At 38.5% G+C, this 22,896-nt stretch overlaps 1 protein-coding gene across 3 annotated transcripts in view; it reads right to left on the bottom strand.

Moving 5' to 3' along the window:
* TTBK2 (tau tubulin kinase 2) overlaps window positions 1-22,896 on the bottom strand; it is a 105,288-nt gene extending 82,392 nt beyond the window's left edge. For 2 of the 3 annotated variants that reach the window (XM_068946011.1, XM_068946009.1), the window contains exon 1: window positions 22,806-22,889. The gene's annotated coding sequence lies outside the window, so the exon portion shown is untranslated. Of the gene's footprint in view, window positions 1-18,746; window positions 18,824-22,805 lie in introns of all 3 variants that reach the window. The other variant, XM_068946010.1, reaches the window with a different exon arrangement.

The raw sequence follows: 22,896 nt of genomic DNA on the forward strand, positions 1-22,896 counted from the left end.
TTCTGGCAACTTCTGCACTTACAGCTATGTTGTTATTACAAAAGTGGCAACATGTTCACAGTTTGAAGACAAAGTTAAATACATAATGCTTAGTTTCAAAGTAACAGTCCTATTTTAAAACCACGTATTTCCAGCTACCACACTATTTCCAGTTTGCAGCAGAATCCAGCACCAGAACATTACAAAAACCCAAGTAACTCAAAGTCTATGGAAGGAGTATAGTATCTTTTACCAAACCAGCCGATGCTATGGGAAAAACAGAATTTTTAGGCACGGGAACCCTTCTTCAAGTCTGAAATAGACAGAGCAACTTTAAAATTAAATTGAACTTGAAAACAACTGCACTAAAGTTAACGCCATTACATATCTTGATTAAATCAACTGGGATAAAAGGTAGTTCATACCTAGCTATAAGGAAAAGGGAGTACTGGGTCATGTGTGTGAGGAGGGGTAGATTCTAGGGTTGTGGTTCCTTTGAGAAACACAGGATGTACTTTATTAACCATGGAAAATCAGAAATTCTTGGTTAGGGAGAATTATAATGTATCACAAAATATAAACTATTCAGTCTATGATGTTTTTGACACTGTATTTTTCGGCTGAGTTAATTTCCTAATTCAATTTGTCACACACTTGCGTAAAGACATATGTCAGAACAAGGGAAAGAACAGAAGTTAGTTTCTAGGGACAGGGAAACGCCTAGACTATTTTTAACCAATTTTAATTGGTTGTTGAACTACAACCTCAGAGGTGAAGTCTTTAACACTGGAAAAAAGCAGAAATCAACTCTTGCTGAGAGGTAAACTTCATTTCAAACAACATTAAAGTATTCTCAGTTCTCTCATAACTCAGGGTGAATTCCAAATCAAAAAGACAGATGAAACCTTATTAATTACCCCAAAATCCACAAAGAAAAAATTAGAAATATCATTTCTTAAAAATAAAGCCATACTGCTGTATCTTAGATCCACTGCAACTGTTGCGATAAATGCAACAAGACCTACATGGAACTAGAAGAGTATTTTACTCTACTATAAGACCTTTACCTGTCATGAGTCTTCTTCAAAGAAACCATTTCTCTGATCTCTTACATGAGGTAAAAATTATTTCTAAGCACACAAATGGAAAGTTAGTTCTGCAACGGCCTGAATTACACAGTGTTATAATAATTATTTTTAGATATCTTTGTAAAATTTGCAGTGCAGAAGTTAAGTGATATTGAAGCGTGGTTTGAACACCGATACAAAAACAGCTTCAAATCAAACAATTAAGATATTTTGAATGGTGACAGAGTAATATAACAATATCAACCTACTCAGAGTTAGGATCTATCAGTGAAATAAAAATCCTTGTTTCTGATGTTATGAAATATTGGAATAGTCAATTATCTTCTTACACTTAGAATATGCGTAGAATAATGACACATTACTATGAATATTACTAACTTCAGATACCAGAGTAACACAAAGTGATCTTTTAAAATGCTCCAAAGTATAGCCCTTTCCACTATTACTATCTCTTTATTTCTATCATGTAACAAATTAATTTTCTCAGTAAGAAAACACATGAACATCCAACCTAGGCAAGCAAAGCCCAACTACAGCAGGCAAAAAGGCAAACGATATACTACTCTGAAGAATTTCTTCCAAAGCTTACCCTTACTGTTGGCCATAGGTGTGCAGCAAATTACAAAGAAAAACTGCTGCAAAGGACCGTGCGCAGTCTAACTTCTATTAACCTCTGAATGCTAAATCTAATCAAGGAAAGTTTAGGGTAAACTCTAAATATAAGTGGGAATAACTATTTTAATTTTCTTGAAAACTTGAAAAATCACAGAGGAACTCTGGTGAGAGGATCAGATGGATGACCTGTGATTAGCAAAATGCTCTCTGTGCAGCATTCAAATAACCAACAATGGGAGACAAACAGCCCACCTGGCAGACCAAAAGACTGTATTCATTGTACTGTGCCCAGTCTGTAGTACTATGCATGAAGTGATCTGCAGCTCAATAACAAAGGCTGAGAATTCCCACCCTAGGTCAGTGGATAAAATACATCACAAAATCAATTTTGTTCAATAATTTTAACTCATATACAGTGAATAAGGCCTGATAGTTTGCCAAGCAGAACTGCAGAAAAACAACAGGAAAAGGTTTTTTTTCCCATAATGTCTAAGCACTTAGTATCCTTATGTTAAGGACATGTAACTTGGAATCTGTTGCAGTAGCTGTGATAAAGAGAGGCTATTGGCTCTGCACACGTAAGTACTCCATCTCCTTAAATATCTGAAGATAGTAGTTCTCCTTTTTGCCAATGTGTGAAATGAGGTCAGTAACTGCTACACCAAGCAAGATGACTCCAAAAGAGTCTAACTGACAGTAAGGTGGAATCTGAACGAGCCCACGCAGTGCAGATGGTCTATCAACCCACGACAGGCTTTGGCCTCCTTGATGAGGGAATGCACAGTGCCATCCTGCCACACAATGCAGCAATCCCTGAAAGAGTTAAGGAGGAAAGACACACCATCACGTTACGGGTTATGTTGGAGATGCCTCCGTATATCTAAGGAGAACTGTACTTCCCAGTAGTACATCAACAGTGCTAGAGAAGTTAGGCACAAAGAGAAGATGAAAAAATGCATAGGCAAATAAGCATTCCAGGGTTGATCCCTCATGCCAAGATTAATGCAGCACGTATGTCAATACCCCCAGCATCACCAGGAGGAGATAGAAGTGCAAGTGAACACTTGTAAACAGTCAAATGACATGAAAGGTAAGAAATGGCTCGGTGCTTGGCTGTGTTGAAAGAAGCTGACACTAAGGCAGCTAAAATAAACACACAATAAGCTATTTCCAGCAGAACATCACAAGATATTATTTTATCCTCAGTTTGAGCTGTGTCCTGAGAGGCTCTTTGTGGTGCCAGGAACCATGACTTGCTCACAGAACATTCCACAAAGATCACATAGCCTCAGGCTACCTCAAATCTAGAAGCACAGTCCAGAAAAACAAAGGAGATGGGTAGCTCATGTAGGACTGCCTGACCAGTCCACCCCTGAAAAACATTCATGTTGGGAATCTTCGGGGTACCAGGGTTACAGTCAAGCAATACGACTCAGCCAGAGCATCCACTTGCTTTGTAGCTGTAGCTGAAGGAGGCCTTCATCATGTTTTCAAGCAACAATGACTGAAATTTGAGCTCCTAATCAGAAGTCCTTAAAGGTTTGAAATGAGAGACAGATATTAAAAAACTGAAAGGGAACTCTGGTAAAAGCACGTAAAGTTGGGACAAATTACAAAAATATCAACTTAATTTGCAGTAGAAAAAAAAATAGGTTAGACAGTAGGAGAGTAGATAGCTTGGTCTGTTAATCACAAGAGCAGACTGAGCTAGATAAAAGAGCCACCTAGCCCAACCTCTCTGTTGCCAGTAGCATGTGCCTGGGGAAGAATACAAGGACACAGAAAGCACAAAATGATACTTTCTCAAAGTATCATAAAATGATACTTTTTGAGGATATAGGGATCGGGGACACCAAAACTTTCTGAGCCAAAGATGGTGTCTTTGTATTCAAGATTTTTAATGGATGAATTTGTCAGATCCTTTTTAAACCCATGAAAGCTTTTAGCATCCATAACACTGTATCATAAGTATATCACAACTTAACTTCATGTTGCGAAGTACGTCATCTTCTTTGTTTTGAATCGCCTTCTGCTGGTTATATTTGAGATTTGTTAGCCCTTGTACTGGAAGGTACGGTTTACAATTGCTCCCTTTTATTCTTACTCAAGGAGAAGACTGCTGCCATACCCCCATAATCATCTCTTCACCTACTTAGTCTTTCAGCGATTTTCACTATTGTTCTTCTGTGTGCTTCTCCAGTTCTATTATATACCTTTGGACATGTGGACACCAGCACTGTTACTAGGCACTGACCTGCTATTTTCAGAGGACCTGCAAGATCTCATTCTGGGGAGGAGGTCCATCACTATGTAGATTTCAAAATCGTTTTTCCCTACATGTATTTCTCTATGATAATTTTCACCTACCATTACCCAACCAATTGATGTTGTATAGTCCTTCTGCAGCTCTTCCCTGTCTGTCCTCGTCTTTACTCATCTAAATACCCTCGTATCATCAACAGACTTCAGCACTTCCAGTATTTGCACCTCTTCCAGGCCATTCATAATACACAGTACAGCACAGACAGTTACTCTTTTTAGGCTGATGAGTTATAACTTTCCTGGCTCAATATTAACATTTTTAATCCACGTTCTATCAAAATATTTTATTTTAGCACAAATTATTCACATACAGAAAACCTGAACCATGATCTTCCATCTGGATCATTAATGGCTCTGCTTTCAAATTTTGGAATGGATTCCTTGGACATCTAAACATAATCCTTCTTCAAAAGATCATTTTTCAGACTTAATTCATGGCCACATTTTTAGTAATACTGCTTGGCTATATCTCTAATTTCTGTTTTATTTTGGTCTTGCAGACCAAACGGTCTCTCTAATGGAGACGAAGTAGAAAGAACAGAACAAAACATACAATATCAATTAAGAAAGACTTGGAAAAAGGTCACAGAAAAGCCAACATGACTGAAAAGCAGGAGAATTTGTAAGTAGCAAAAAAGCACTCTTCAAAAAGTCAAAGTCATAGCCAAATAAGGAAAATAAAAGAAATGGTAAGTTACAGCAAGTGCAAACGCGTAATATGGACAAGCCAGAAAAGACTGAGGAAGAAAAATAAGAGATGAAAACTAATAATAAAACTTTCTGCAGACATCAGGAACAGCAAGCATGCCAGAGAATATGTAAGGCCAATATACGGTCAGGGTACAAGAGGAGCATTCAGAGAAGAAAAGACTATGAGAGAGAAACTCAGCGGAATTTTTGCACCTGTGTTAACAGTAGAAGAAAATGAGGAAAATACTCAGGAACAAACATTTCTTTTTGTAAACACATCAGAAGATCTGCCTTAAATTGAAGTGACTGTAGAAAAGATTAGGGAATAAATAAAACAAAATGAAAAGTAATAAGTCATCAGTATCAGATGGTAATCATCCAGCCAGTTTGAAGAAACTTAAGGATTGAATAGCTGATCTATGAATTATGATTGCGGTCCCACTTACAATTGCTTTGGTCCATAAGTATTGGAATGTGGCAAACATTGCCAACTTTTTAAAAGGGCTGGACAGGACATCCAGGAAGCTATACATCTGGAAGAACAATATCTGTACCGAGAAAACTAGTAGAAACGGTTAAGAGTAGAATTACTGAAAACTTGAATAGAAGTGATACAGTTGAGGAGCTAAGATGGCTTTGGTAAAACAAAGTCCCATCTTCCAAATCTACAGGAGTTCTTTAAAGAGGTCAGCATTCATGCGGGTAACGGTAATACAAACAATGTCTATTTCAATTCCTGAAAGGTATTTCACAGTCTTTTTTAAAGAAATGAAGCAAGCATGCCATAAGAGAGGAGTCCTTTATGTGGAGAACAACTGGGTAAAAGATAGGAAACAGAATGATTAAACAGTCAGCTCACACAGTGTGAAGAGGTCACTAAAAGAGTTCTGTCAAGAACAGGTTATGATCTGTGCAGTTCAATGTTTTCATAAATAATCTGGAAAATAGGGTGAGAGATGAGTTAACAAAGTCAGTAGACAACACTACGTGACTCAGTTTAAAAAAAGGCGGGGGGGGACAACTATGAAGACCTTTTGAATGACCTTATGATACTGAATAACTGGGTAATAAAATGGTAAATGATGCACAAAGGAAAAAACAATCCTAACTTCTCGTTAAAAAAAAAATTTATGACTGTTAGCTATCAGGAACAAGATCTTGGTATTAGGATATACAATTACAAAAAATGGCAGCTTTGTTCTCAATAGCAAAAAACAAGGAATTAGAGGGACAAAACAAGAGGACAGCATGGAAAACATCATTATGTTGCTGTATATATCCATGGTTCACTGATATCTTGAATATTGCATGCAATTCCAATCTTCCTTAGGAAAAGAAAAGGGAAGGAGGAAGGAGGAAGGAGGAAAAAGAGGTTCAGAAAATTGAACAAGATAACCAGAGATACAGAATAATTTCTGTACAAAGTAAAGAATGACTACTTTCTCTTAAAGATGCTAGGAAGCAAGTAGAAGAATATGACGGAGGTCTACAACAGAACAAGTTTTCTTAGAATGGAGAAGACATTTTATCACATAAAATAAGGCTCCTTAGCTAGGAAGAAAAGAGGAAAAGTAAATATCCTTGATGGTAGCCATGTCCAGTTAAGCTAACTCCAGCTACACTTTACATATGCTCTCACATACTTCAAAATAGCACTGCCATCAGGAAAACCATTCTATCTATGCACCTCCTCTCCTGGTAGACGCCTTTATGTAGCGATTTAGATCAGGGAACTGATCCAGGTTAAAACTGAACATTTTAACGAAACGGATGGTATTAATTTCCTTAATCCATTTCATTGTGTAGTCACACAAATTCTTTTTCTGGCACAAGAGAAAAAGGGGTTATTAAGGTTAATTTTTGGCCGTGACATTGAGGTATGTGTTTAAGGAACTTATAGATGATCTGTCACTTTTAAGAAAATGATAGAAGTTAATTTTACATCTAATAGTACTCGTTGCGATTTACAGCCATCTCCTTTGCTAATACTACCGCAACGCAAAGATACTGCTTAAACGTGAAGTATCGGGCCTGGTAGCTTTCTACCGTTACGCCAACAAATGTGAGCCATAGTCCCATAGCAGATTAGTGCGGATGTGAACATAAGAAGACTCTTTGTGTGCACTGATATATATCTTAGATACTCTGTTAAGCTATAAATAGCAGAAACGCTGGCTTGTGACTTGAAGTGATCTGCGCAGTATGCCCAGAGCTCCTATAAACTCCGTTGACTTTACAGTGGAAATGAACTGTGTCATGAGCAGTGTACTTGAGTCTGGTACTCTAAAGTTTATGGGGTAAATGGACATCTGATCAAGGCTGAGAAAAAAAGGAGCAGATAAAGCCTTGTTAACAGGACTAGGAGATGTTAAGAGCAGTGGATGAGGTTGCCCTTGCCAAACCTTTTGAACGCCTGATCGAGGGTCATCACTGCTTTCATTAGTAACCAGCTTTATTTCTACAAAGAATTAAAAAGATTGATGAAGATCTTTTTCTATTCTGTGGTCATTGTGATCAGACATGCAATCCCATCACACCTCTTTGGAGTGCTGCAAATGATAAGTACAGGCTCCTTAGGAGGGATAAGCAAGGAAGTTGAAGACGGGATGCTACACAAAGGAGTGGCTTGAATGCAAAGGACTGTGCTATGGAAAGAGCAATGGGCCTGTCAAGAGCTTGTGGGTCAGGATCAGAGGGGAGGCCAACATGGGGGATGGGATATTATGGTAGGAGCTTGTTACAGAGTGCCTGGTCAAGAAGAGGAAGCAAATGAAACCTCATCATTGTAACCATACCTCTCATGGGAGACTTTAACCACCTTGATATCTGTTGGAAGCTCAACACGTTAAGATGCAAGCAATTGGAGATACCTGGAGTGTGCTGAGGACAAGTTCTTGATGTGTGCTGGATGATCTGACTAGGTGAATTTCACTGCTGGGCCTGTTATTCAGGAACAAAGAAGAACTGGTCACAGATGTGAAGGTCAATGGCAGCCTTGGCTGCAATGATCATGAGATAGTGGAATTTAAGGCCTAAGGCAAGTGAGGAAGGTGAGTAGCAGAATAATGACACTAGACTGAAGGAGAACAGACTTCTCAGTCAGGGAATTGGTAAGTGGGATCCAGTGGCAAACTAATCTGGAGGTTACAAGCACTCAGGATAAGCAGAATGATCTTCAAAGACTGCCCTTTTCAAGGAAAAGATTGGTTCAAGTTAATGTAAAAGAAGTTAAGTAAGATATCAGGAGGCCAGCTTAGATAAATTGAAAACTCCTGTCTGAACTCAAATGCAAAAAGGAAACATGGAAGGTGAAAAAGGGCATGAGCTAGCTAAGTAGAAAATAGTGACGTTGCCCAACTGTGCACAGATAGAGGTAGGAAAGCTTTAGCTCAGCTGGAGTTGAAGCTGGTGAGGGTTGTGAAAAGCAGTAAGAAGTTCTTCTGTAGGTACACTGACAGCAAAAGAAAGATCAAAGAACATTGCTGATTGTTGTGAGCGACCCAGTGACAAGAAATGGAAGAGGCTGAGGTGCTCAGCACCTTGCTCTGTATTAGCCAGGCCTGCCCTCCAGCTTCCCAGGTCCCTGAGCCTAGAGGCAGAGTCGGAAAGGGAGAGAAGCACTACCTACAGCAGAGAAAAGCTACGTTAGGGACCACTTAAAGAAGCTGGTCATCAGATCAGATAGGATGCCTATGAGAGTGCTGAGGTTGCTGGCTGATGTCATTGCGTGACTGTTCCCCATCACCTTTGGAGGTCATGGTGACTGTGGAAGGTTCCTTGATGACTGGGAAAAGGTGAATGCCATTCCCATGACCAAGAAGGGCAAGAAAGGATTTAGGGAACTTCAGGCATGTCAGCTTCCTTTTAGTCTGCAGGAAGACTGTGGGACAAATTCTGCTGGAGGTTATGTGCAGGCATTTGAAAGGCAAGTATGTGAATGGGAACAGGTAGCATTAACTCATAAAAAGCAAATCATGCCTTACCAGTCCAACTGCCTTGTACAACAGGGTGGCTGGTGCTGTGGTTATATTTTATACATAGGACAGTATTTGATATTTACTTAAGAGTATAAGTATGGTCATAATCACAGATAACATAATGAAGTACTTAATGTCACCAAAACCAAGATGCATTTAATAGCCTATGAATGGTTTGATGTCTGCTATATTTAAAATTGCTTCAAATCCCACACTATTCTGTGACTTCTCCAAGCCATGTTTCCCTTCATGTGAGTTAACATGTCACACTGTGCTTGTAGTGGAACACTAGAAGACACATAGTAGCAGAATACTAAAAGACACATGGTAACTCATTTTTAAAACGGTTATTACCCTTGTTTTTTTTAAATATATATTGTAATTTCTAATTTTACTGGTTGACAGAATCATAAACTTACTCCATGCAATGGTACCAATTTTAAAAAGGAGTATTCCACTTCAATCACAAGTAAGAAAACACAAGTAAATATGAAAGATCATTTCAAGTAGCAGGCCTGTACTATCTGTATAAGTTACTAAATCAATATCACTTCATTGCAGTCTGCAAAGTGCTTTGCACCTTGATTAGAGGTAGAATTCAAGCTTGCAGTATTAGTGAAGTTATTAACATGCATGTAAAAATCTGAATTTGAGTGAGAAGCCTGGTGATGGAGAGAGTAGGAAGTACGTCAATTGATGGCAAAAGTACAAAGAATAGAGAAGTTGAGACGAGAGTAAGCCCAGAATAAAACGGAAGGGACAGCACCTGGAAAACAGAAGATGAAGTAAGAGACAAATTGTACTAGGAGGTCCTGAACTTTTGTTGCAGACAGGGTTTTGTTGTTGTTTTGTTTTTCTTTGTTTATATTTTAAAAATAACAACCTTGCAGAAATGTCAGGAAAATGAGGTTACTTGAGTGAAATGGTTTGCTTTCCGTCATCATTCCTACAACAGACAGCATGTTAGCGATTGGGTTTAGAATCAGTGCTTCTTGGGAATAACTGTCAAAAAGATTGTGGACAAGAACTTAATTCAAATCACACCTTGTTAATTCAGCTCATTTGACTTTATGGTGTTACAGGGAGGAGAATTTCTCTGTCCTCTATCCCTCTTCCTGAGCATAATGCAAGAACGTAACAGTGGCCGCTCTGGATCAGATCAAAGATTCATCTAGGCTTGTATCCTGTGGTCAAAAATGGATGCCTAAGGAAAAGTATGAGAACACAGAAGAGATACCTAACACCTTCCTCTAGTGCTTTTCCATGCTCCATTTTCTACTTGGGGGCTTCCTGAGCCACGTATAGTTAATATGTATTTTCAGTAAGCCTTAATAGATTTCTCTTCCATGTAGCTGTCCAGTGTCCCCTTGAACCATTGTAAACCGTTAGCATTCATCAGAACGTCCATTGGCAAGAAGTTGTGCAGGTTAGCTATTAATCCATGAAGAACTCATTTTTCATGTTTGTTCTGAGCCTGGCTCCTGCTGACCTCTTTTGATGTTTTCTAGTTCATTTACTGACTGAGATTGTGAAGAGGTGATTCCTAGCCAATGAACTAGAAAACATGCCCCAGACTATGCCAAAATATTTTTGATCCCATCTTAACAACAAAAGCCTGTGGAACTTGTGAAAGAATTCAAAGTCAAAAAATGTGCTAACAGCATATAGCCTTGGTCATCTTTTCAATCATAATCACATCAAAGTCACTCTGCTCCTAGCTCACCCAATGATTCTTCTCAATAGGACTAAACACTCCTCAGTCAACAAGGAATATTACGTACGCACAGAATTGTGCCAGTAGATTTTTCAAGTATGTTGTGTTTCAGTAGTGGTGATCATGGATGGATGGACTTTTCCGCAGCTGAAAGGATCATGGAGGACTTCCACACATTGGTCAGCTGGAAACAGCAAATTTGTCTTACCCATGAGCTCAAGTATTACTTCCAGTTTTTCCATTACTTTATCATACAGAGGCCAAAGAAGTCAAGCCAAATGGCTCTACACCAAACCTAAAAGATAATTCCATTATCTTTGCTGTTATCATGAAACTTTGTTATACACAGAGTTCCATGTGATAAAAACAGACAATAGCTGATTGATCAAAGATATTGATTAGACACAGAATAGTTTCTCCTCCCCCACAGCTTTGGATATGACTTGCAAATGCCTCTAAAAATTACATTCAAATATTTATATAGTTTGGAGGAAGAGAATCAAAACATTAATGCAACATGCCATGTAACCTCAAGGCCATCATTCACTTCATGCAGCTGGTGCTGCTTGGGTCAGATCCTGGGTCAGATTTTCATCAATGAAAATTCATGAAATTCATTTGAATTCACTGAAGGCTAGGTATACCAATGCTGCAGTTTGAAATTACAGAAAACTCTCACTTAAAAATTGTTTGTTGCCTCAGGCAGCAACCATATATATGACAGTGATTTTTATACAGCTGATAGGACTAGAAAATTTTAGGCTGCTACAGATCTGAGTATCAAGAGAGGGAAGGGTATACAAAGCCCACAGCAACTGGGACTTTTCAAATCCACTTTAGGTTGCTTCTAGGAATGTTCAATGATGTGTTGAATTTAGCCAAAAAAATCTGTCTCATGAACAGTGACCAACAATTGCAGTAAAACAAAAACTAGGAAGACATATGGCAGTCTTTCACAATTAAGATACGCTGTAAAACAGATATAAAAGGAGGGAGGGAGAATCTATATTTAAGTTGCCACTTGCTAGGACAGTGGAGCTTCTTAACATCCTTCCCACTTCTCTGAATAGCTTTGGTTGGCTATTCCCCAACATAATTTAAAGAGAAAGTCTCTGAATTTTAGCTAAATTTCAATTTAGTTTTCTTACTTTTCATACTTAAGCAATCCACTGGAGCCATGGTAGAGAAGCAAATCCTGAGGCTTTTTGTTCAATTCTTACTACTGGATTAAGATTTTATTTTTCCTCCTAGTTCCCTTCAGCACATATACTCCTATTTTTGGTCTGGCAATACCTGCACACAAATAACAGTCACACAGAGATTTCTACACTTTTTTTTTTTTTTTTTTTTAAAGAGACATGATCATGCACTTTTGCTGACATAGAATTTCTTCCCCCAAGAGGACTAAGCTTTTATCCCCTTACTAAATATTAAAAACTCTATAAGAATAACATGTAGGAAAAAAAAACAGGGTAAAAATAGGTTTCTTGAATCTATTTGTTTGATATTATCAACTGTCACATCTGATGAAAATGATAACATCTCCCTAGAAAGTTTGCTGAGCTGGCATAGCTGGTGATAGGAGAAACAAGAGTTTTGAGTATTGGTTTCTGCATTGTCAAAAGTTTAAGTGTTGAGGACTGCTGTATTAAAGTGTAAAAAGTGTATTTTCTTTGCTTCAGCTTACTAAGTTTAGTTCAGTAGATAGTAACAGTAGTTGAATAACAAGTAACAATTGTTCAGTTACAATTGCAAAGTTGAGAATCCAAAAAAAGAGGATGAGAGAGGCTTAGATCTACTGCTTTGGTTTCAAAAAAAAACCTGATGCAACAGTAGCGACCTCAAAAAGCAAAACAACTCAATTTGCTGACTAGAGGTTATCTATTGTTTTATTTGTGAATAAGACTCATACGTATTGAGATACATAAGAAATAGAGCAAGCTTATCAAAACATTTTGCATTTAACAAAAATGTACAGAAAGAATTTTTCATTGCCATGTTTATGGACTACACGATTCAATTCAATACATACAAAGACTAAATAAATAAAAGTAAACGAATCCTCTACTGTTTTAGTTCTCCTGCACTCATTTTTGCCTCTTTCTTTCTGCATCTACAGCAGCCTCCCTCAGCTTCCTGCTATTTACTGATTCTGATCCCTTGCCTTAGACCATGCAGCACTGCTATGCACTATACAGAAGTAGCAGCCACCTCCAGAAACTCAGGCACTTGCCTCCTTCACTAATGCTATCCAATGCTTCTCACAGCAGGAAGGCATCCAAACCTCTCACCAAGAAAGGCCCAAGGAAAAGGAAGTACATGGGGAAAGGTGAGGAGGAGGAACGCGTCAAGTGTTTCAAATGCCTACTAGAGTAGCGGCACTCCTGTCTTGCTCTTCTCCCAGTTCTCATTGCAACTTCCTCATACCTCTACTTGCTCCAACAAAGCACAAGCTAATGAGCCTACCAAAGCTTACTAGTTTCTGCTCTGTTTCAAGCCTCTGCTTTGATGAAGATAGACCTCAAAAACTGATGTAGGGAAATCAGAAATGTAGTATTCTTCTTTTCTAAAAAAAAGAAAATAAAATAAAATAAGGGAATATAGAACTCAATAATGGTATCGATGAGCATTTGTGTCTTTAAGCATACCTACTTAAATAAAATGGCAGCAAATTTAGCAATGTAGCTACATTTAGATGCAAAGGAGTATGCCTTAATGCTTACTAAATGGTTAAGTCTTCAGGGAAGGGCATCTGTCTTCTTAGGAAAGAAGAAAAATTTGCTTGGCATTTGCATTTAAGTGAATTATTTAAATAAAGGTTTTCATATTTAATGTATTTCGTAATAGTTAAAAAAACATGCCATCACTAATCACCTTTAAAGCACATAACAAATAAAATAGTGACATGTGGAAGAAAAGAGAACACAAAAGGGTTAGTGGGAAATGGAGGAAAAAATAAAAGCATCTTTAATAAGCTGGAAGTTGTTTGTAGATGTTAGTTTTATTTCCCAGGCTTGTTTTTGGCAGCTATTTTGTAGAGTTCTCCTGAGGCCCAGAGCTGAGAGAGCACAAAGTAGTTGTTTTGTGAAGGTTATTAAACTGCAGGCAGATTAATGTTTTTGCCCTTTATAGACCACCTGTGAAAGCTTATTCTGATGCACAGCGATTGCTTAAGTTTCACCTTATAGTGACACTAATACATTGGAAAAGCTCATCTCTCTTACTCAAGGATGGTATAGACACACACATTTGGCATGACTTAGACCATAAGGAACCTGCTTCTCATGATGAGTTTAGCAAGACTGCAGGCTCTCAGAAAGCCAAGAACAGTAGTTCTGGGAAAATTTCTTTCAAAGCAGGATTTTCTTCTGGTACAGGCTGCAACTGCTTAATGACTTTGTGTGTAAGTTCTAATGTATAGTGGTATGGGAAAACCGGAAGCTAACAATCAGTAGTGGCTTTCTTCTTCTAATGAAGTAATTATTTCCCTGCCTGGTGTTTGAGTGGCTCTTTCAGAAATGCATGCTCTCTTTCCAGGAGTGCCCTTCCTTAGGCAACTGAGCTACACAGGGCAGCACTCTGGCAGGGTGCTGCACACCTCCGCGCCCCAGCTAGCTCAGCGCACCAGGCCAGGCAGCTACATCTCACAGGCACCACGCCAGGCCCCAGGGAGCTTTGCTGAGATTTTCTGCTCTCAACGCCACAGCCAGAAGAGCAAACCCAGGAGTGTTACCTGGCCAGGAGGCTTCAAGGGTCTTTGCTACCCCCTAGCACAAACAGCAGAAAGCAGAGGGAAATCTGAGCAAGTTTTGAAGATGATAATGAAGGATCAGTTACTCAAAAAGATCATATAGATGTAACATGATAACAATGATGCTTTTTCAGTTCCCACAACAAATATAGACTGAAGTTTACATTCTTGTCAAACTGACTAGTTTTTTTTAGGATGACATTACAAGCTTAGGACTTAGGCTTCTGGAAGACATCTAACTTACTGCCACACAGCAGTCTGTTTTTAAGAAATTAAAATGGCAGAAAATGAGTATGTCAGAATCACAGAACATTTGAGGTAAGAAGGGATCTTTGGAAATCATCTAGTCCAACCCCCCCTGCTCAGGCAGGGTCGCCTAGAGCAGGTTGCCCAGGACCATGTCAATTAAGCCAGTAGGTCTCAATATTTAACTATAAATATAAGTCATAACTGATATTTCTCTAGTTAGTCCCATGGAAATCAGTTCTTCACTTTACGGTGTAACATTTTTTAAATTATAACTTAGGAAAAAAATATTGATGAAGTTTGTAGCTGATACTGAGATTGGGAAGTGGTATAGAACAATCTACATCAGCTGGTAAAAGGACTGCAATCAAATTATACACGTTTCAACTCAGATAAAAGAAGTCATTATACATCAAGGAGCAAAGAATAAAGGGAGGCATTATCTAATGTGATATAGGTAATCATCAACTCATAATAAAAGGTGATGGCAGTGTTAATAACGAGATGCACAGAAGTATACTGCTGCGTTAAAGCTAAGATGACTATGGGTAAGTATACAAATAAATACTACAGGAGAGCACAGTACCTCTCTATCTACTAGTAGAAGGATTGCTGCTGGAATATTACACCCCGTTCTGCTGTTAACATTTCAAGAGTATTTTGAAAACATTAAAAGATGCAGGGAAAAAAAAAAAAAAAAACACAAACACCCCAAATTATTAAAAGACTCGAGGTTATACACAGAGTGACAAACTCATGAAGCTCAATTCCTTTAGCTTATCTAATACAAGGTAAAAGAAAAATCTATCCATAGTCTAAGGAATTCCAAGAGGAACAGAGATCTTAATTTTGACACATAAAATTATAATAGCCAAAGGCTAAACCTTTAGATTAAAGATATAAATAAGATTCTTAAGGTCTTGAATTTTCGTCAGTAAGGATACTCTACTATTGAAACGCTTCATGAATGATGTCAATGGATTCCTCATTACGGACTATCCTTAAAAGACAATGGACTGATTTTCTAAATTACATGCTCTTATTTAATCACTGTTAACAAACCTAATTCAGAGAAGTCCAAGGGAAGCTGGTGTTACACACAAAATTAATCTCAATGACCACAATAGTTCCTTTGGTCTTAAAGCAGTCAGATCAAGATGCATGCCAAGTTGTTAATCGTCAAGAACTAACTATAAAAGTAGCATTAATGATGGAAATATAATTGTCTCATGTAAACTTAATATGTTGAGATTGTCCCAAGTCTACAAAAGTATATTTTAATAGTCCAGATGTCAGTTTAAAAGTATATATATTACACAATGAGGCAGAAGAATCAGTAAGTTTACATATGATAAACATACGGATCAAGAGACTCAGAAGTTCTATCAATTTCTTACCATTAGAAGAGCTACAATGCAAGCCCAGATTATAACCAGCTGCCAAAGACAAAACTATTCCTAAGCACACAAAAGCAAAGCTTCACAAAATACATTATAGCCTTTCGCTTCATCCTTACTTAGCCAGTGAAAAAGTACCACATATTGGTATTACATTTTTAAAGAAACAGTGGGTGTATAAAGGCACTCGATACTAAATCTCTCAGAATTAACATTTGGCCTTTAACGGCAGTTCAGGTTGTATTGCTGACCTATTACCTGCTACATTTGCATATTTAAAATGTCCACACACTTGATGTACAAACAAAATTGCTAAAACAATATAAGAACTATAACACCTGACATACACTATAACACCATAATGACACACACAGTGGCAAAAATGTAATAACTCTAAAATAATAACAGCATTCTATAGGTTCCTGAATTTACTCATAACAAATACTAGTCCATCAATATAAGTTATAAGCTTATAAGTTGGATTTTTTTAACCAACAAGCATCAATTTTGTTTCAAGGATATTTAATTTTAAATCTATAGTGAGATATTTATTGCTCCATTTTGAAATTATTACTCAAACAAAAATGAATCTCTACTCTGTAAGAGAACATGGTGGAGATACAACAATATGACAAGGAGGGTTATGAGATTTCCACCGAGAAAAGGGAAACATGCAATGACATCGGTGAAGCCAGAATACATCATTAGCTTTTGTTAGTACTAGGAACTAGAACTAGAACAATAGAGGCAATAATCTGAAATGAGAATATAGTTACTACTGCTGTTAAGATAAAGAATAATATAGCTTCCTCTATGATTCCAGTTCTTTTACCTTTAAGAACAAGGAATATGAGAGCATATTAGAGCACGTCAACATCAAATATGAGCAACATCTACATCCAGATGCTGACCATAAATCAATTCCATCCAAACCTTTACTCTAGGAAAAAGTTATCTTAGGGAGCTGTTACAACACACCAACACAGTTCTCAGCCAGAGCAATGCGTATTTTCTACTAGCTCCAAAAACTCAATCAAAGTACAGCTGCTCCCTCGCCTAACAGTCTTCCAAAGGGAGGTTAAGGTAAAACTGACTCATCAAGAAAAGAAATGACTGAGGTATCCTAGACTCAGAGCTGATGAAATACCGATGCTAAGGACAAATGTCCAGACTGAACGTGGCATCTAGCTCAAATTTCCTTCTCCTAATCAACAGGGAAGGGTGTGGAACTTCACCTAAAAGCAAGCTTTTAGAAAAAAATGTTTCTCCTTCTTTTGCCTCCTCCCTGAATTGACAAGAGGCAGAAAGGCACATCAACTGAGCACCTAGGCAACAGCAATCAAAGGATCTGGTTATGTCTCCTCCTTTTTTCAGCCAGACAGTTATGGTGAGGTCGCACATAACAGCATGACCTAGCAAGAGTCACAAAACCTATCTCATCAGAAGAACGGTCTAAACATCTCCCTCCCTACACTCATTCTCTGGCAAGTTAGAGAGCTGAATCACTACAGTTCAGAGACCAGCGAGCACCAGAAAAGGCACAGGCAGAGGACATGATCTTCCACTTAAATATCAGCCAGCTGTTAGATTGGTTCAACAATAAAGTACCCTTTCATCCACAGGAGCTAACATATTTGCACACTATGTTTATGTGCAGGTATGCCTATAAATACACGACAGTGAGCACCAAACACCCAATGATGCAGCTGGTTTACTGTAGGAGGCCTACAAACCCCAAGACTTCTTCCTCCGCTCAGCACAAACATCTTAATTTTTGCCTAGGCAAAACACAATTTACCTGGTTTAGCTAGCACATTTCTCCCACAGAGACCAATTAATATTTTCTTCACACTGAACTATCCTGTGTTTCATGATTTTTTTCCATCCAGACCAACTGTTCAACAGGCTTCCCCGCTGAAAATACTGTTTTACTCAGGACTGTAAGAGTACCATTTCACTCAAATCAAGATGATTTTTCCTTTAACATTATCACGATAACCTAACATAAGAGCAGATAAACTTTGTGCAGAAAAAGAATCATGATCTGATTATCAATTCTACTCCATCAGCTCTCAAAGTACCACATACCAATCTGACCTAGGCTCACTATACCTAGAAATTATACCCGGATTTTGTAATCTACTGGGAGCTGAAAAATCAAAGTGTCACATATAAAGACAGGGCATTCAATGAACTCAAAGAATAGTGTAGTCATTCTGTGCTTAAAACAGTTTCGGTTATCTGGTAGCTTATGCTCTGGATCTATTTAACTCAGAATGCTGGCAAAAGGAAAAATAGGAAAATAATAAATTATTTCAAGAAAGTAAATAACTGGCCATAATATTAATTTAAAACAAAAAAAAGCTCAGATGTGTTCTAAAAAGTCTCCATTTGATGCCAAAAAGAGGCAGGCTCTATTTAGAGATTGTTTCCCCCTCTCCTTTTTTTTAATACTTCAACACTGTGAAGCTAAACAGACATGCTTAATTTGCTCAGAAACAGTAGTGCTTGCAAAGAGTGGCATCTGAAGCATTACTACAGCAGTAAACTTCACAGCTGCATCAAAACACATCCTGCAGATACACCAAACAACAAAGCAATCTAATTCTTATTACATTTCTGAAGAACACTGTATCAAATAACTGTTGCTAAAAATGTCACAGAACATTAATACACTGAGAGACTGCATGACAGAAGCAACAAACATTATCTGAAAATTATTTAGGAAGTGATAGCAGAAAGAACGTCCACTTTCTGATTCAATAAACAATTGCTGACTAGAGGCAATTCCCAAGTATTGAGAACACACCAAATCTGCAAGTCAAAATCCTCTCTTACTCTGGACAAGACCATTGACAGAAGTAGCTTAGCACATGACATAATTTTTGTATGAGTTCATTTCTGAAAGAAGTGCATCAAAAATGTAGTAGGATGAGTTCCGCTTAAACAGATAAGGAGGACACTAACCTTGTTCCAGTTTTTCTCCAGTGTAGCTCCTGACACCAACTTGTCCCTGCACCAGCTAATGAATCCCTTTGCAATGTCTAGAAATAAGAAATGGCTTAATATGTTTTATGAGATCTCAAAATAAGTTCAGCATATCTTACTCTTTCATTACACATCAGACAGCATTGTATTGGAAGAAACAACTTCCATCATCAATGCCATCAACGAGCTGGTTAACATCATCCCTGAGAGGTCAGCCATCCTTCAGTTCGTTCTTTCAACCACTCTGAACTTCTCCTGCATCCAATCCAAATGCAAGGCTAAGCAACAAATATACCCACACACACTTCTCTGAAGGGAAGAATAACCTGATGGAGTTCCTCATCATGCAAATGAACTAATTTTCAAGAATTTAAGATTTCTTCAGAGACAAAGCAACAACACGAAATAGCATTTGAGTGATGCTTTTCATCACAGGACTGTTCTCAACAGTGCCATGCAAGAACCACAGAAAATCCCATCTCTGAATATAATAATGAACAAGTCTGAATTCTTAACATACAGTTTTGTGGAAAATGCTGAAGATGAAAGTCTTTAGCTTCACAGCCTGCCCTCCTTTTTCTCCTTCCTGTCAAACTCAGGCCTTTTCTTCTTCCAAAAATATTCTTCAGGATTTTCAAAGATTCTTCTTTTAATTGAAAGATTAATTGAAAATCTAGCTTGAAGAATAATTTATTGAAAGCTATGACTTGCAGAACTTCTCAAAAATAGGTAAAAGATATTCAGCTAAATCAAGATGAGATTGGTCAAAAGGTTGTATTTTTTTTGTTTGAATTATTTTGAAGCCTAGTAGTAGATAAGTGATGTACAAGCTAACACAGAAGAAGCAGACTATACATTTAAACTGTTAGGAAATGCACCTCAATTTCATAATCAGCTTAAAAAACCTGTGCTATCAGATTCCCACAAGAGTACACCACTTTACATCTAGCACTGATGGAAAAAATGAAAATATCTGACTCTAACCCCAAAATTTTAGTAAATATAATAGAGAAAGTTGCCAAGGGGCACTATGCAGAAGTGAAATGGTGGGATGTTTTCAAAGTAGTAATTTTGAAGGAACATACAAGATGTGGCGCTAGCTTCAGGTCTAAATTTATTACTGAAAGTCACTTTACATGGTATTCAATGTTTCCAAGAAAGGCAGGGAAGTCAACTTTTATTCAAACACTGTCTGATATGGAATACAGTACAATCGTTAAAGCATTCTACTGGTGTATCGAAAGCAGAAAATGAAACTGTCCCATTTATTTCTACTCTCTTAAGTGACTGAAACAAAGCATACTAACTTTAAGACGACTACATTAAAAGATTTAATTTCCATTTAAGTAGCTTAAATACTAACCTGTCAGATTAAAATATATATTCATATAAAAGAATAAGCATCTGAACAAGTTTCTTTCATCCCAATCACCAACAAGAAACCAAGGTGATACGTAATTTTTCATCAAAGCATAATCTGTAGCTCTTGGATTTGTTAAGGTACAATTTATACTTTAGTCAATTTTGCACATTTTAATTCTTGCATAACTATATTTAAAAGCTAGCCTGTCAGTCTGATTGTCTAGATTCATCGTGCAGCACATTGATCTGTAGGATCAATCAAAAGAAGCTCAAGTTTCTCTGTTGTGAGGAGAGAGCACTTTTAAGAGTCAGGAAGAGGGATGAAGGACAGCGGCTGGTCCATATCTGATGCATCCCTCTGAGACCACTAAGAATGCTGGTGCCTTACATTGAAAAGGCAGCTGTTTCTCCTCCCCTCTAGCCAAATACAAAGGCTTTGTGTAGTGGTTTAACAGAGCAAGAGAAAGAAACAACGACGCAAAACACAGAAGTATACAGAAACTGTAAATTTCCTTTTGTGAGATATAAATTAATTCCCACTAGATAAACAAGTCTTAGCTAAAACAGAAAATACAGTCAGCAGTACATTAATATACCATTTAGCGCAATTTCACATGCTAAGTGAATGTTTAACATTATGTACACCCATATATAGAACTGTCTGAAGCTGAGTATATATAAATCAGTTTCTAACAGAGAACACTTCACTCCTATCTTTCTTCTACCACACACAAAATCTTTCTTAATTTCATCACTCACACTGAAAAACCTCCCTGGAATTTGCGATGTCAGAGGTAACAGAAGCTGCAACATGCAGTAGTACATGACTATACCAGACCTAACTAATAACAACATATTCCACTTTTTCAGTTTGCTCTTCTTGCGCTAATCCCTACTGTTTCCAAAATAACAAATTTTAAAAGACGATGAATTTGAAGAGCATAACAGTAGATCAGAAGTACATTACAGAAGAACAAAGTTTTTGCCAGAGACAGTTAACTGGTTCCATTTTCACAGATTTTTAAAATCATGATATCTTGATGCACTGCTCCCAGAATAACTTTTGATAAATTAATACATGTACTAATATAGTCAAACTTTCTTATATATCACTTTTTTACAAGTCAAACAAGTTAATAAGCATACCTCTGGTATAACAAGTTAAGGAAGTTTGCTAAATACACGTCACAGTGTAAAACTAAGGAATTATCACGAAGAAAGTATTCAGCACAAATTAGCTCAGAATAAAAATGTTAGATATATTTGTACCATGAATTCATATCACTAAGATGAAACATAAAATCCTAAAATGAAACAACAGTAGCAAAATGAGCTCTAACCTTTTGTTTTCTCAGACACAACAGCTAAAATGAACTAACATACACACAAGCATAGCACGTGTGTATGTTCAACAGAGGCATGGCATTGACTATGCAGAAGGTACAAAAATTCTACTCCTTTTTCTGGAACCACAGTACAGAAACTAATCGTTAATTTTATGGCTAACAGAATTTCAAAATAAACAGAGTATATTTTATTTTAGGGTTCTCACTCTTGCTGTCAATATATCTTACTTGCTCTGAATAATTAATCTGAAATTCAGCTGGTTTTGCACACACACAATTTAACTAAAAAAGCTATTACAAGCTATTTCACAACCCACTTCCTACAGTCCTTTTCAGCTGAATTGTAAGTCCTGCAGAAGATTCCCAAAAGGCTGTGCTAGAAACAGAATGGGGTCTTGGCTTTGTTCCCCCCCCCCCCCCCCAAAATCAGCCTAATACATTAATATTTGCAAATCCATCCCTGTTGACACTAGCAGCTGTTCTTAACTGCTCTGGCTCACACCCTCAAGGTTAGAAATCTCATACCAATCTTTGTCCTTCCGCTGCTTTGCTCTAGCGTGAAAACAGAAGTACAAGGATGCAGCTCCAGACCTCATCTGTAGGCTTAGGAACAACATATTTCCGTATTTCCTTTAATTAATGCCAGAAGTATATCATAATGATTTTTATTATCTTCCACATGCAGTTTAGATGTTTACCACTACCACCGTAGTGAGTACATCTGCGGCCTAGCCAGGCATATCTGTATTCATACATTGATGCAACTGCTGTTAATGGCTCCAGCACTTAACGCGCTAGGCGACAGACAGACCGATTCCCCATCCAACCTTGCCCACGTACGTATACGTTACACGCATGCCACATTTAGGAAAGGAAAATACAGATGCCGCTATTTTAAACATGGACATTTCGTTATCAGGATACGTAAATACCCTCCAGCAGTACCGTCTGCCTTCTCGCAGCAAGGGGGAGGGACAAATAAATCCCGTGCCTATAAATTTAAGTTCTCCGTAGAGCGGCCGGGGATGACTGCGGCTGGAGCCGGCCAGACCTGGTGACCTTAACCCCGAAGAAAGGCGCCCCTTCCTCCCGGCCCCTTCCCGCTGCCTGGCAGAGCGCCGGCGCCCCCCAAACTCGCCCTGCGGGGGGAAGCAGCCCCGCAGGCAGCGCCGCGGCCGGCACGGCGGGGGGGGGGGGCGCCCCACCGGCGCCTCGGGGCCGCGCCCGCCGAGGCGGCGGCCGCCTGTGGCTCCCCCCCTCCCCCCCTGCCTCCGCCCCCGCGCCGCTGCGGGCGCCCCACAGCGCCGGCCGCGCCGCGCCGTCTCCTCACCTGGAAGAGGGCCGAGGCGGCGGCGGCGGCGGCTCCCGGGGCGGCGCGAGGCACGGCGTGTCCCTGCGGAGCCCGGCGCCCCCGCCCGCCC

Source organism: Struthio camelus, chromosome 5, assembly GCF_040807025.1.
Source record: "Struthio camelus isolate bStrCam1 chromosome 5, bStrCam1.hap1, whole genome shotgun sequence".
NCBI classification, from domain to species: domain Eukaryota; kingdom Metazoa; phylum Chordata; class Aves; order Struthioniformes; family Struthionidae; genus Struthio; species Struthio camelus.